Here is an 8,225-nt window from a genome sequence, read left to right as displayed (position 1 = left end):
GATGATGAAATGTTTTGAAGGCATGTCAGATTGTCTTTAGAGCTACTTGACCTGGTAGAGATAAGAAAGAACATTCCATAAAGCATCCAACTTCTCAGAAGCATTTGGCCTTAAGCCTTCATGAGCCCCACCTTGACAACTTTATGATTCTCTTTATCCCGCAGACTGTATTTGCAGAGCCTATTGCATATTTCCTAATCACTGCAAGTGTTTCATTGTAGAATGTCTGTGCACAGGGGCTGGAGAGATGGCTCATCACTTAAGAGCACACAGAAGACCCAAGATCAGTTCCCAGCCACATCAGCTGGCTCAGAATCACCTATAACTCCAGTTCTGGGGGAACCGATACCCCAGCCTCTGTAGGCATCTTCACTCATATGCACATACCCACACACAGACTCACAGACATATGCACTAATAAAAAATAATTTTAAAAAATTTGTTTGTTACAAAAGAAAGTCTGTTCACAGAAAGGAGGAATTAGGAACTAAAAGGGTGATCCCCCTCTGAAACAGGAATCCAGGCAGGAGTGTTGCTTTTACAGAAACATCTAGGCGGGATTGAATGCAGTGCCACCTGTTTGGCTCTGTGGTCTAATTCCACAGTCTGCAGCTGCAGTCGCGGCTTCCGACTTCATTAACACCCAGATGTATTTTGCTTTGGAATCAAACATCTTTGCTTCATCCCCCAAAAACCTCTTTCTCTTTTAAATTTTTATGACTATCTAAACTCTTAACCCTGTAATCTTAACATCATTGATATTTATAATCACCTTTAATGTAAGGAGCTGAAAGTCGTGTGGAAGGAAAATGAACCGCCTACATTTACATAATGTTTCAAAATTTGCACAGTGCTTCCATGAGTTATCATGTGTAATCATCACAATAACCTTCTGAAGTAGGACAGTCCTGATACCTCCAACTGTAAGGGAGAAAAAGGCTCCGAGAGCTTTAAAGCTTCTCAAAGTTACAGGACCAGGCTGGTAACCTCTTAACCTCAAAGACACAACTTCAGCATCCAGGTTCCAATCTGGAGAGGAGAAGAGATCAGGACATGGAGTTTGGCAGGCTTGACTTCCAATCCTAACCTCACCAGTTAGTGTATATATTACGTTAGGCACAGTCCTTAAACTCCCTGTGCATTTTCCTCACATGTGTGATGGGCTAATGGTGCCCATCTCACTTGCATTGTTATGGAAACTGAACAAAATAAAACCTACTGTATGGTGGATTCTCAAAACATTTATCTCCCATGTCTATGTTGTTCTATTCTGTTCAGGTCTCCTTGTAAACACACTTTGTTTCTTGCCCTGACTGGAATGGCTTCCCAATTTCACAATGAGAAATTAAGTATAGTCATCATCTGATGGGTAGTAAGTTGTGCACAGAGTGCATTGCTGGGACCAGGAGCAGACTCATTCCCCATACAATTGTCAGGGAATGACAGCAGTCCAACAAAGAAATCCCGCTGGTCCTTGCATACTTCCTCAGCACATTACACCTTGTGTCCCCCCAGCACAGCAGTCAAGCACACTCCAATGTGGAAGAGCAAGCCTTTTTCGGGGGGGGCGGAGGACAGCACTGCCCACCCTCCTGGGAATGTCTCATCCATCCTCCTGGCTCAGGCTGACCAAGGGCTTCAGGAAGGATTTGAAAAGTGTCAACTGCACATTTCTCCCAAATATCTGCAAACAGATCCCCCTTCTCCCCAAGGAAGACATCCCAATGTCCCGGTAGCTGCCTGAGCCAGAGTGGTAAAGAATTTTATTTTTTTCATATACAGATATACTGATAAAATTTAATTAATGAAGTAGAGTAAAAGATGAATAATATCTAATAAAACAGTAATTGCGACAATATGTTGTAATAAAAGTTACATGAAATGAGCTCAGTCCCTCTTTCAAAATTCATTACTGTGCTCACTGGTCCTACCCTTCCTCTGTGATGACCTTGTGAGATGATGCAAGGCCTAAGGAATGAGATGAAGGGAGGTGGGCTATGCAGGAATTGTGGAGCAGCCTTAAGCCACTGTGGGCTGTGGGTGCTGTATCAAAAGGAGGTTCATATTCTACTCAACACCTTCTGTCACTGAGAGCAAGCAACAAAGTGATGAAAATGAGGGCATAGAGGAAGCAGCATTATTGTGCAAAGCAAGGCTGCAGGTGCTACAGAAGGCATGGGAAGCCACTCCTGCTAAGCCTGAACCTGACCCTCCACCTGAAAATTCTAATGATATCCTAGCCAGCTTTCTGTCACTGTAACAAAATTCCTGACATAAATAACTTATAAAGAGGAAAGGTTCAATTTGGCTCACAATTTCAGAGGTCTTATCTGTGGTTGCTGAGCACCATTATTTTGGAACTTGTGACAAGAAAGTAATTATGACCAGAGCACACAGTAGAGAGAAGGCTGCTCAGCTCACGGCATCTGAAACACAGGGAGGGAAGAAAGGGCTGGGCTCCAAATACCTCCTTCAAGTGCACACACCCCGTGACCTAATTCCCTTCCACTAAACTCCATCTCTTTTTTGATTTATTTATTTTTATTTTATGAGTGTATTGGCAGTGCACCTGGGTCATGCAGTGCCTGAAGAGGTCATAAGAGGGCGTCAGATCCTCTGGAACTGGAGTTACAGATGATTGTGAACCACAACATGGGTACTGGAAACTGAACCCAAATACTCTGCAAGAGTAGCCAGTGCTCTTACCCACAGAGCCATCTCTCCAGCCACAGATCTACCTCTTAAGGATTCTAACATCTCTCACAAGTGTCACAGATGGCAATAAACCCTGCCACACACAAACCTTTGACAGACATTTATCTAAGTCATAGTATGTGCAAAGGTCCCTTTGATTATATTTCTATGACTCTTCCATCAAGTTACCTTCTTTGATTTTGAAAATCAAAGCCTTGTGCTTATTGTATTTCCTTATTTGTAGGGTAGTTAATGTGGTTTTGAGGGTAAGGAAGGGATGGTTGATTTGTTTTGTTTTGCTTTGTTTTGAGACAGTGTCTCCCTATAGTCACAGCTGGCCTAGAACTCACTATTAAGACCAAGCTGGCCTTGATCTCACAGAAATCTGCCTGCTTCTACTTCTCCAGGACTGGGATTAAAGGCATGCACTACCACACCCAACCTTAGTTAACATGTTTGTGTGTGTGTGTGTGTGTGTGTGTGTGTTATTATCTCTAATAAAATCACTATTGTTTTGGTTGATGCTTAATTATCCCATGAAATTTTTTGAGTGGTTAAAATGTTTTGAGTGATCTATTCCAATTTTAGTTCTCACAAGATGCCAGTTATTTTTAATGTGTGATTTTTCAGATGTGGGGTTTTCTAAAAGGAGTACATACATTGTGCTATTGTAGAAATACCTCCATTTTGCTTGTTATGTTGATATATTTTATGTATTGAGGCCCATTAATGGACTTACTTGGTTCTCATTAAAATCCATCTTAGTAAGGCCTCATCTCTACAACTTTAAGCAGCTTTTATTTTACTTCATAAATGACCCCATTTTTAAATCAGCTGAACATCCATGCCAGCAAAGATGGCACAAGATGATTCCTTTTAACTATGGAGCCTATAGCATCAGGAAACAATTTCCTTTTCTTTATTTTTTTTTAAATAGATATGAGTGTTTTGCCTACATGTATGTAAGTGAGCCTGTGTTGTACAGTGCGCTGGGAGGTCAGAAGAGGGTGTTGGATCCCCTGGAACTGGAATTACAGACAGTTGTTAGCTGTCACGTGGGTGCTGGGAACTAAATCCAGGTCCTCTGTAATCTCTCTAAATCCAGGAACCAATTTCTAAAGTAAAGAAAGAAGCCCTGACTCTCCTTCATAGACTGCTCCATTCCTCCCTGCTCCCACACTTACCCTATTGTTTCTTGTTAATATATTGGTATTTTAAAAAATCATTTAGTCATACACAAATATGCACATACACAGTCAAACTATAATAGTAATAAATCTGTGTGCCCCACCTCCTACCCCATGATCCCAGAAATGGAGGAAGAAGCAGGAGAATCAAGATCTAGGACAGATGAGGCTACCTAGGAAGAACCTGTCTCAGAGAACCAAAAAAGAAAGAAAGAAAAGAGAGAAACAGATCAGTTAAAATATATTTTAAATTTTTTCATCATGCTCAATATTTACTGAATTGACCCAATATTTACTGAATTGGCAGTAAAATCAATCATGGCATGTTTATTTCCACGTATTTTTGACATGAGCAAACAGTAATCTTTCTATAGTTTTCTTATAGAAAAAAAGGAAAAATTTGAAACTGAGTGATCAACCCCTCAATTTATGAGGGAGTGGGTGTGTGTGTGTGTGTGTGTGTGTGTGTGTGTGTGTGTGTGTTGTTGGCTCTCCCATCTTGGACAAATAACACATTAACACCATCACTGGTACTTTATCCTGAAACTTCTGGAAAATTGCCTGCATTTAATAATTATCCAATAAATATTTGTTAAACTCGATTGACTCAAATGCATAATTAATCTAAATTGGAGTCTTTCCATTAAATTGTTTAAATAAAAATACATTTATCCCCAGAGAACAAACAGATTGCTCTTAAAACTATATATTATATCTATATATTAAATAAAGCTTGAGTCCTATTACTATTTTGCAGATTAAAAACAAACGGCATCGGGCATAGTTCTTGAACCGATTAGAATTCAATTTAGTTGCAAGGAACAATAAAAGAGAAGTGCTTTATCTTAAAGATGTGAGCTAAGCTAAGCGTTCTTTCACCACCAGAAGGTTTTCAAGGGCAGGGCAGGTCATAAAGGGATTAGAATCATCAGAAATCTGCTCAACTCTCCATTGTTCTGTCTGGATGAATTCTCAGCCTCCACCTCCTGAGCAAGATAACTACATTCCAACCAATAGGAATAGGGAAGGGGAGAGGAGGGGAAGGAACAGGGAGAGGGGAGAGAAAGGGAGAGGAGGGGAAGGAAAGGGAGTTAGGGAGGAAGGGAGGGAGGGACAGAGGGAAGGACAGAGGGAGGGGGAGGGAAGGAGGGAGGAGGAGGGACAGAAGGAGGGACAGAGGGAGGAACAGAGGGAGGGAGTTTTTAAAGTTTTTTTTCTTCCTTATTTTAATTTTAATTTTTTTTTGAGGTGGTCTTACTACATAGCCAAGGCTGAGCCCCATACCTCACTCAACACCCTGTTTCTTTAGAGGCATTTCTCAGACATTACATCTAATCTAGTTCCATCCCACTGACTCAAATATATTCTATGTTCCTGCCTAGCAGCATGGGAGCCTGAGAAAAGCAATATTTATTCTAGAGGCCACATGCTTAGATGAAAATGCTATCACTATGGGAGAAGAGGAAAAGAAATATCAAGGACAAAGAGATTTACAGCCATTTTATACGGTGACAATGAGCTTTGAGTCAAACAAATCAATATGGAGCAAGTAAATTAATTAGTTTCAAATAAACTTTCACAGTAAGAGTATCAAGGTGCTTTAAGGCCATAGATAACACAAGTCGATGAGGAGCTACTTACAACACAGCAGCTGCTTTTGATTGAAACCATCCCAGTTCTCATCCCAAATGATCCACACCAAGAATTCACACAAAGTATTTCACATAAGTTCAAAGAAATGTTGTACAAAGAATAAATATCTGCATAAGGCTGATATTTATGATGAAGGGGGAGTCATTTGAAATCTTCCTTTGATAGCCTAAATACATAATAACTTTTCTGGTTACAATTAAATGGATTTCTCTTCCCCATAGAACATTAATGCCATCTGTCCTAGTTTGCTTTTCTATTGCTGTGTTAAACACCAAGACCAAAACCAACTTGGGACAGGAAAAGGTTTAGCTTACACATTAAAGTCCATCATGGAGGGAAGAAAAGGCAGGTGTCTGGAAGCAGGAACCTGGAGGCAGGAACTGAAGCAGAGACCACAGAGGGGTGCTGCTTATGGAGACAATTCCTCAACTGAAGTTCCCTCTTCCCAGGTGTGTCAAGCTGACAACTGAGCCTACTACATCCAATCTTTGAGGCAATGAGAATGAAAGACAGAGACTAAACAGATCCAAGGAAATATATAAATAATAATTATGAGCATGTAAATCATCCATATTATGAGGTGCTTTCAGAGAGTGCAAGTTGCCTGCTTCATTTAGCACTCCAGAACTCGCTGTTTTGTAGATTTAGGACAAATAATATTTTTAATGTGTTGCTGTATTTTTCACTAATTAAATATCATCACTCAAAAGGGCCAGCTGTTGAGCTTTCTAACTGTGGTAGTTTGAATGAGAATGGCCCCCCATAGACTCAGGAACCGTAAACCAAATAAACTCTTCTACGACTTGTCTTGGTCAAGGTGTTTATCACAGAAACAGAAAATCAACTAGTACAATAACTAAATCCCTAACGTCAAGAATAAAATGGTAATAAACAAAAGATCATAGAAAGTGGGGGCTAAAGAGATGGCTCAGCGGTTAAGAGCACTTGCTGGTCTCGCAAACATCCCAGGTTTAGTTCCCAGCACCCACATGGCAGCTAACAACTGTCCTTAACTCCAGTTTCAGGTGGTCTGATGCCCTCTTCTGACCTCCACAGTCAATGCATGCATGTGGTGCATTCACATACATTCAAGCAAAACACTCATACACATAAAATAAATAAATCCAAAAAATTAAAATGGAAATTTTTAGAGAAAACTACAGAAAATAAAAGTAATGGAAAGTACTGGATAGTGATTCTGAGACACAGAGGATGAAGTTGAAGGAAAATGAAGAGTAAGACTGAGGGGCAGAGGCTAGAAGAATGGAAGCATGGAGAGGGGGAGCTCCATAAAGAAGTAAGGGGGGCTGGGTGTGTCCAGTGGCAGGGTGCTGGCCTAGCTTGTGACAGGTCCTGGCTTCCACCCCAGCACCATCAAATAATAAAAATAATTTAGGCAGGAACGAGAACAGGTAAAGGGGAGGTGGGAAAATAGAAACGCTCTTCATAGGAGTGGGCTAACACAGCTGGGGTACTCTATTTGGAAGCACTGCTTAGTGGGGAAAGCTGGATTTGAGCTTAACCAGCATTTGGAGGACAGCAGCTGTGTCTCAGCCTGATTTTACACACTGAAACAAAGTTCAGGGAGGTGCCTCACTGGAGCCACATGGTCATTATATGTAATGATTACACAGGATCTGGCCCTTTTTATGTTTTCAGATTTGACCTTTGCAACGTCACTGTGAAGCAAGAATTTTTAGCCTTGTTCCTCACTGAGGTTCAGAAAGAGAAAGTAACTGTCCAAGGTACCCTTGAACCACTGGGAGTTCCAGGTCTGCAACCCACTACACATGAAAGTAAGTATTTGTAAAGTAGCAATCATTAACAACAAGGTCACAGATTTTCATATGTGGATGAGAAAAATGCAAGGGGCTCTAGGAGCTGGGATCCCTACAGGAAATACTGAGAGTGTTCTGAGTGAAAACAGCCCTGCCCTACAGGCCAAGCCCTCTGTGCTGAGAATTGCTCTCTCCCCAGATTCAGCCAAAACTATTTAAAAAATTATTTTTTCCTTTCTTATGTATATTATGACATTTTCTCTTAAAACAGGGGACTGTTTGGACCCAGAGCCAGGACTTATTTCTAGCCAGGGGCTCCATTAATAATGATGTATGTGAAAATACTTGGTAAAATTAGAAACATAATTTGTCAGATATTTACACAAACAAATGTTTGATGGAAAAGCTATATGGAGTTTTACATAGTGAAAAAAAAAGCAAGAGTAAGAAAAATATAGAAAGAAGGAAGGGAGGGAGAGAGCAAGGAGGGAAGGAGGGAATGAGAAAGGGAAGAGAGAGAGAGAAGGAACAAGAACAGACAAATGACACAGCTGCCATGGCTGGCATTGTGTGTAACTGCGCCAGGCACCATGCTAAGTCTTTGCTCACTTATCATCCCAGAAGCTGTCTGGAGCATATCATGTTTGAGCCCAATCACTAGATAAGGAGACTAAGTCTTGGGGGCACTCAATAGCTTGACTCAGTCATAGAGCTAAACAATGCCAAGTCCACATCATCCACAACAGGCAGAAGACCTCAACGCTTACACTGCTTTCACATGACTCGGGTAGACATAACGGCCACGTGAGAAACAGCGACACTCCACCATCAGAATCAGCATAGAGGGTTAGACCATCAATCATCACAATAGTAGGTAAAAATATTAACCTATCAAGAAACTATATATATATAT

Source organism: Nannospalax galili, unplaced genomic scaffold (genome assembly GCF_000622305.1).
Source record: "Nannospalax galili isolate Female #2095 unplaced genomic scaffold, S.galili_v1.0 scaffold543, whole genome shotgun sequence".
NCBI lineage: Eukaryota > Metazoa > Chordata > Mammalia > Rodentia > Spalacidae > Nannospalax > Nannospalax galili.
The sequence above is the reverse complement of the archived record's forward strand: the minus strand, read 5'-3'. Positions refer to the sequence as shown.